This window comes from Solanum lycopersicum, chromosome 4 (genome assembly GCF_036512215.1).
Source record: "Solanum lycopersicum chromosome 4, SLM_r2.1".
NCBI lineage: Eukaryota > Viridiplantae > Streptophyta > Magnoliopsida > Solanales > Solanaceae > Solanum > Solanum lycopersicum.
In genome coordinates this window covers 59,403,178-59,410,426 of record NC_090803.1, presented here as the reverse complement: position 1 = coordinate 59,410,426, position 7,249 = coordinate 59,403,178, and the positions used below count along the sequence as shown (strand labels likewise).

General features: G+C 30.6%; 1 long non-coding RNA gene across 1 annotated transcript; it reads right to left on the bottom strand.

Moving 5' to 3' along the window:
- Positions 1–4,895: 4,895 nt before the first annotated feature.
- Positions 4,896–6,954, bottom strand: LOC112941289 (uncharacterized). The gene is made up of 2 exons (XR_003246376.1): positions 6,815–6,954; positions 4,896–5,107 (listed from the first exon to the last, which is right to left on the bottom strand). It is a non-coding gene; the product is annotated as an uncharacterized lncRNA (long non-coding RNA).
- Positions 6,955–7,249: the final 295 nt, after the last annotated feature.

The following is a 7,249-nucleotide window of genomic DNA, read 5'->3' as shown; positions in this document are numbered from 1 at the left end:
TTTAATCCTAAATTAATCCCTCTCTTTAAACCTTGAATTAGGATTAAAGACAAAATAAAATGGGTCATATCATATTTTTAATGGATCGGGTTAGGTGGGTGGATCACTAAATGGTTTAAATGGTATTTTTATTTTTTTTAAATTTTGGTTTGTTATATAAATAATTATTATCAATAAATTTTAATTAAAAAAATAATTTAATAGATTGAGTGACTTTTTTAGGAAAGATTAGATAGTTGAGTGACTTTTGAGTTAAAATTCAAAGTTGAGTGATTTTCTGAAAAAGAAGTGCATAGTTGAGTGACTTTCTGAGAAAGAAGTGCATAGTTGAGTGACTTTTGAGTGAAAATTGAAAGTTGAGTGACTTTCTGAAAGAAGAGTGCATAGTTGAGTGACCATCTGAGGTATTAACTCGTCTTTGATCTTAGTTCGATATTGTTGGTATCTTGTTTCCAACCCAAAAAATCAGAAATATAGAAAAAAAATGAAAAAAATTTCAAGTCACTAAATTACGTGTATGTTCCTAAGAAATTATAATCCTCTCACTATATTTCAAAGATTTGAATTATTTTCTCTCCGAATAAAACGAGAAAACGTTTCCATAACAAAGACAATGCAAATTACATAATCTCAACGAATTCAACAAACAAAACATATCACTACTAACTTACATTTTTTAAAAATTAAATGCAAATATGAGGAGAGGAAGAGTATTTTTGAATCTTGGTATATAAAGCTTGAGGGGTACTTTAAATTTTTGGAAAAAGGACAAATATATTTCAGAATTATCGTAAATGATATGCAGATACCCTTCTTTATACTTTTGGGATATTGGTGCCCTTGTCGTCCAAAACCTGGAGCATATATACCCTTTTTACTCTTATTCATCCACCGATATTTATTAAATATTGAAACGACGGATATGATTGCGTCATGTATCCCTATTTAGTCTTTCATTAGAGTGAAGGGCATATATACTCTATTTTTTGGATGACAATGACATCAATATCCCAAAAGTATGATAGAGAATATCTGTATATCGTTTTCAATAGTTCGAAGTATATTCGTCCTTGTTTCCCTTTAAATTTATAAACAATGAAAATATGAGATGGAAATGTTTAGTTCAAAATGTACCTTTTTTTAGTACAATACTCTTTTTTCTCCCACAATATAATTAATATTTTTCATATTTATCAAGTAGGAGTAAAGATGAAAACTACAAGTTAATTATATATTTTATAACTAAGCTGTTAATTATTTCGAGTCATCTATTTTTAATATAAATACAAAATAAGTAAAGTAGACCGGAGGGAGTATTATTGCGATTGGCAATTGAAATTTTCAACATTTAATATAGAGTTAAATATTATTGGGATTAAAAACAAAAAACCTTTAGTAGGTCTTCCCTTTTCTAGTCAAGGTCTTATCAATTTGAAATTTGTGTTTATTTGTTTCTTATCTTCGATTTTAGCGTTGAGAGTAATATATATATTATTTATATAAAGGGAACTACACCTAAGTCTCTTTATAAAAAATAATCAGGTCCTACATTTGTTCTTTTGCTAGTTATAACTAATTAATTGGTTGTGCTTAATTTACAGTATTTTTTTCAAGATTGGACTATATAGTCATTATATTAATGTACGTAAAAGAAAAAAAGTAAATGAAATTTTGTTCCTCCTAATTTATATGTCATATTTAATTTGATACAAAGTTAGGAAAAGAAAGAAATAATCTTTTAAAATTTGTAATATATAGCAAACCTTTAAATGTGTCTATAGATCATTTCATCAATGATAAAAATGAAATTTCAAAGTTAATTAATTTTAGTTATAAAAAAATAATTTTTTTAAAAGATAAACATTAAAAAGAAAATAATGCTAACATACATTGGGACCAAGTTAACTCTTTCTTGGTCGAATTGTGTTTATTGATGATATATTATGATTTATGAAGTCTTACCACTCATAGGTTTAGTAGATATGGGAACCTTAGGTTGCAGGCAGGGCAGAATCAACATAGTAGTTAAGCGTTCGATAGAATTCAGTAACTTTTTAAAATTTGTATTTATATTGAGAAAAAGCATTTTATATGTTTATATAATCTAGTACAAGACTTGCTCATGGGGAAATTATGGTACAAAAATATGGCATTGAAACAATATATCAAAAATGATTTTTAGCAGCAATTAATTAATAATAATAATAACTCAATTACCGTTAAATATATATTTTTAGCGACAATTAGCACTTTGGTATGTATGCCTCTAAAGCCTTTAACACATTGAATCGAATGACACTTAACTAATACAGATAAAATTTTTAGTACTATTTATTATTATGTTTATTGATTACCTCTAAAAATTATTTTTGTTATAATGCATGTTCTTTAGGATGAGTTAAAGATTATTGAATAAGAGAGTTGAAAAGTGGGAAGGAAGAAAAAAAAATTATGGGAAAATTGTATATAATAGCAAACTAATAACCTAAAATAAATGGAGTAGCTAGGGTTTGATTTAATTGTGTTCCATAGCAAAAGTTTGCAAAAAATTACCAGTCGCCTCTCTCTTTAATATCTCGTACGCCACTCTCCTCCAACCTCTCGCTTTCTTCCTCACTTTTTATACAAACACAAGTGTATAAAAATTGTTTCTAATTGTATAAAGTAGAGAAAATTGTATAAATAAATATATTTTTGTTCCTCTCTCTCCCCTGTTCCAGATCTCGCTCTCCACTTTACCAAATCTCGCTCGCCACCCTCGCCTTTCTCACTTATACAAACAGAAGCAAAATGTATAAATTGTGTTTCTGTTTGTATAAAGCGTGAGAAAATTGTATATACACATGCAAGTACATATATTTTCGTCCTATACACTTATAATTATACAATAAAAATACTCCCCTGTCCAGTTTTTTTTGCCTTTCTCTCTTTCTCGTTTTATACAATTTTCAAATTGTATCTAATTTCTCTCTTTCTCGTTTTATACAATTCGATTCAATTGTATATTCCTTGTCAAGTCTCTTTTGTCTTTCTCTCTTTATCGTTTTATACAAATTCAAATTGTATATAATCGTTCTATACACTTATAATAATACAATTCATTTTATACACTTCTTTTTTATACAGTTCTCTGCCCAAGTGTCTTTATCTTTCTTGTTTTATACACTTCGTTTTATACAGTTTCTATATGTATAGCGAATTATACAGTTTCTATGTTTGCTATGAAGCGCAATTATGCAAACTTTGCTATAGCATACAAATATAAATTTTTTTTTGCTATATGTAAAAGTTTTATTCAATATGATGGGACGAAATATTAGAAGGCAATATATCCCTTTCAACTTAGAAATTGCACTCAAAACCAATAAAACGCATTTGTAACACGATTTAATAAGTGCAACATCGAATAGATTTGGTTCATTTTGAGCGTAGGTTAAGAATAAATCTCGTAAATATGGATTTTATAATTTTTATCCATTATGTTTATCAAAATATAACACTTTTTGTAGTTATCAAATATTTAACAATTTATATTTGTTATATTTAATGAAAATAATGAATATTTTTAAAGAGTCTTTTTTGAATTGACTTTTGATTTATTTGTATCATTTAAGCTTAAAACAAGTATTTTAAAGTACTTTTTTAAATTAGTTTGTCACGATCCAAAAATCAAAGTCATGATGATATACAACCCAAGAATATCCCCAAAATGGTGTGTAAGTTGAAAGAATCACATATGCGAGACGCTCGGAAGGAAGTCAGGTCACAGACGATACAAAAACAACAAGGAATCCTCAAAACTTTGTAGCATAAATAGAAAGAGCATCTAATACATTTCTAGAATCTGAAATACATCTTAAATCTTCAAAAGGAAAGTTAAAGACTTTAAATGATAGTAGATGAAAACTAATGGCGATCTAAGAAAACAAGATCTCACCACAACTTTGAAAGAGAAAACTTTGCTAAATCAAATCAACTGCTACGAAACTCACCCTAACTAGGTACTGCATCAAAGGTAATAAAAATAAGAGGTGAGTACTATCCACATGTACTCATTAGATTAGGCCGACTTAATATTAAGAGACTAAACAAACTTAAGAAATAAAGTATAAATGCTTCCACCTACACGTGGAAAAGTCCCATAACCAATTTATGTAGAACAACATGAAATAAAGTAAACACATATATAAGAGGATGAATAATAGTTAGACCAACACACAACCAAGTTACATAACCTAACAAAATTGGACAATGCGATGCAACGATGGGGTGATGTGGTGGTACAAAGGTCGTAGCACAACATGTTGTATACACCGTGTCGAATATTTATCTTCCAAAAAAGGACTCATAAGGGACTCGCAGTCCATATACCTATTTCATAATTTCATTATCTCATCAACTTGTCACCTAACTCATGGTTAAGATATATGTAAGATGTCACATTTCTTTCTAAAAAAGATAATATTTCTCCACTTTCTCATATCTCCATAAATCATGATATGCGACATGAGGATGAATACATCACAATACATACAACACAAAGTTTTAATTAGTTCATCGAGCATTTTCAAATAGTATTAAGTTTTCAAATTTAACATGTCAAGAAACCTTTCTCCAATGATAGGGATAGTGGAGGAAATCATTTAGAACCAACTTCTTTTTATTTAGATAAGTATTTTATTCATTTTAAGATGGTTCAAAAATCAACTCAAGTCCCTAACTCGGGCATCACCATGTCTGTCACGATCCAGGGTACCCCCTAGACGTAACATGGCACATAGAACCCCAAAAGACCCCATGCAAGCCACTTAGCATATCATAACATAAAGCATTAGAACACTATGGAGTAAAACATATTTCAAGTCATAAAAAGATTTTGATAAAATCAAAGCAAAAGTCTAAACTTGTCTCAATTAGCCATCTATTACAATACTTGAATCAAAATAGAGAAACATCCCATACAACTTATTGAAAAGGAAATACGAGAATATAATGAAACTACTAAGTCAAAACATCGGTACTCAAATCATGAGGACTTACCAACAAGCTAGGAGGAATAATCAAACCAAGCTTTAGCCATAGTGGGGACCACCTTCAGAACTGAACCCTACACTTGAAAAAATATAGGAAAATATGAATTAGTACAGAAATGCACTAAGTATGATAGTCATGCATAAAAACCTTGAAAACATGCTAAAGAGACATTTTAGTTGAATGCATGCACTTTGCTAAGTTAAATAATCATCTTGAAAGTAGAAAAAAACGGAAGTCATAAGCATAAGAAACTAAGACATAAACTATAACATGGTAGAAAATAATTATAACTAGTGAGCACAAGAGATATCATCATAGACTTAGGCATAATCAATGAAATCTAGTCCTACATAACATAAGAGAAATATTTCATGAGCCACCTCAAAGCAAACTTGTGTAATACATTATAAGACCCCATAATCCCACCTATTCTAAGCATGTCACTTTAGGTCCTCATTCGTGTTTTACCATTTTTTGATCTCATTCTTAGCCTAATTCTCATAGATAAAGGAGCATTCACTTTTAGTCAATCAAACCAGAAAAGCAACTTATAGCAACAACCCAAATTAAGCATACATCATTATAAGTAGTCTTCACATCAAACATCTTTAACACATAGTCAAAATCATATTCATTACATAAATCACCATGACATAAGGGGGACATATCATAACTATCCTCAAAGCATACTTGTGCAATGCATGAATACAAGCTCATACTCTCACCCATACTAATTAAATTTTTTTAAGTATCCATAGTTCATACTAGACTTGACTTTGTGAGAATTAGTCTTAACTGACATAGACCATGTGAGCTTAACAGGGAATACGGTGTTATCCACACCTAAAAGAATTGTCCGACTTGCCTAAGTTAGAACCATTACTTTAGCTTAGATGGATTAAATAGCTAATTAAACTACGGGCACACGTAGTTATGGAACAAGGAGACTGCTACTAGATACCCAGGCTCAACTCTCGTGAGGTCATCCATCTCAAGAGATTTCTCCTAGAAACCCGGGCTCCATTCACGTAAGGGCTTCCAATCTCATATCAATATCCACTTGGCGCCAAACATAATTCCCACAAAATATTTAATTAAATCATTACTCGCTTCATGTCTTATGGAAGGATATACTAGACAATCAATCCAAAAGATTCATTAGGATAACTCTGAGATCATGTGTGAGAATAACCTTTCACCGTCTATGTCTTCATTTAGATTCAATTAGGTGAGAATTGTCTTTCAACCTAGAATCTCCATTATATGAGAAAACCTTTCACATTATGTTCATCATGGTTTCATGAGAATAACCTTTCAATCAACACGACAACATCATCATTATCACATACACTTTACTTTCAAAGTGTTCTGAATGCATATACATAAATCTCATAATTATACATAATTCTCATACTTTGCCCTTCAAGGACCATAGATCATATTCAGTCAACACATCTAGAATTAATACATTAGACATGAATGATAACATGATTCAAATAGTTCAATTACTTCAAACATAACCTCATAATACTTTTCTTTCTACAATTCACCCATATCACAAAATCATAAATTGAGAATATAAGGATTTCATGGATTCTTGAAAGATTTTTTTTTTATAAAAGTATAATAATCATCAATCTAATCATAATATAATGTAATCAAATCATCAAAATTGTTTTTGAAAGGAATCGATGCCTTTGAGTCAAACCCTAGCTTTTGAGGATTTTCTATCTTTGCAATTGAGTTTAGAAGGGACTTCATGGATGAAGGACTACCATACCTTGATTATAAAGCCTGGTAAGCTTGAACAATGGAGAGTTGAACTAGCTTGATCCTCCTCCTCTTCTTCTTCTTCCTTGAGTTTTCTACAGAGAGATTTTTTTTTGAAAGAAGATGAACTTTGTGATTTGATTTGGGGTTTTGAAAATAATAATGGGGTAAATGAGTGTATCTTGACTAAAAATGACTTATATAGGTGTATAAAACTAAAGAAAAACGACCTCACTTAATACCCATCTAAAAAGGAATGACCTAAAATAACCCTCCCTTAAAGTGAGATTCCAGGCCCCATGCCCTACCTCACGAACCGTCAAGGGCACCATGAACCGTGAAGGTGCCCGTGGTCCCTTGACCAGTAGCTATGCTACCTTGACATGTCCCCACAAGGTGAAGGCAACCCCACACGCCGTGGTCTTCACCATGAGCCGTGAAGTGT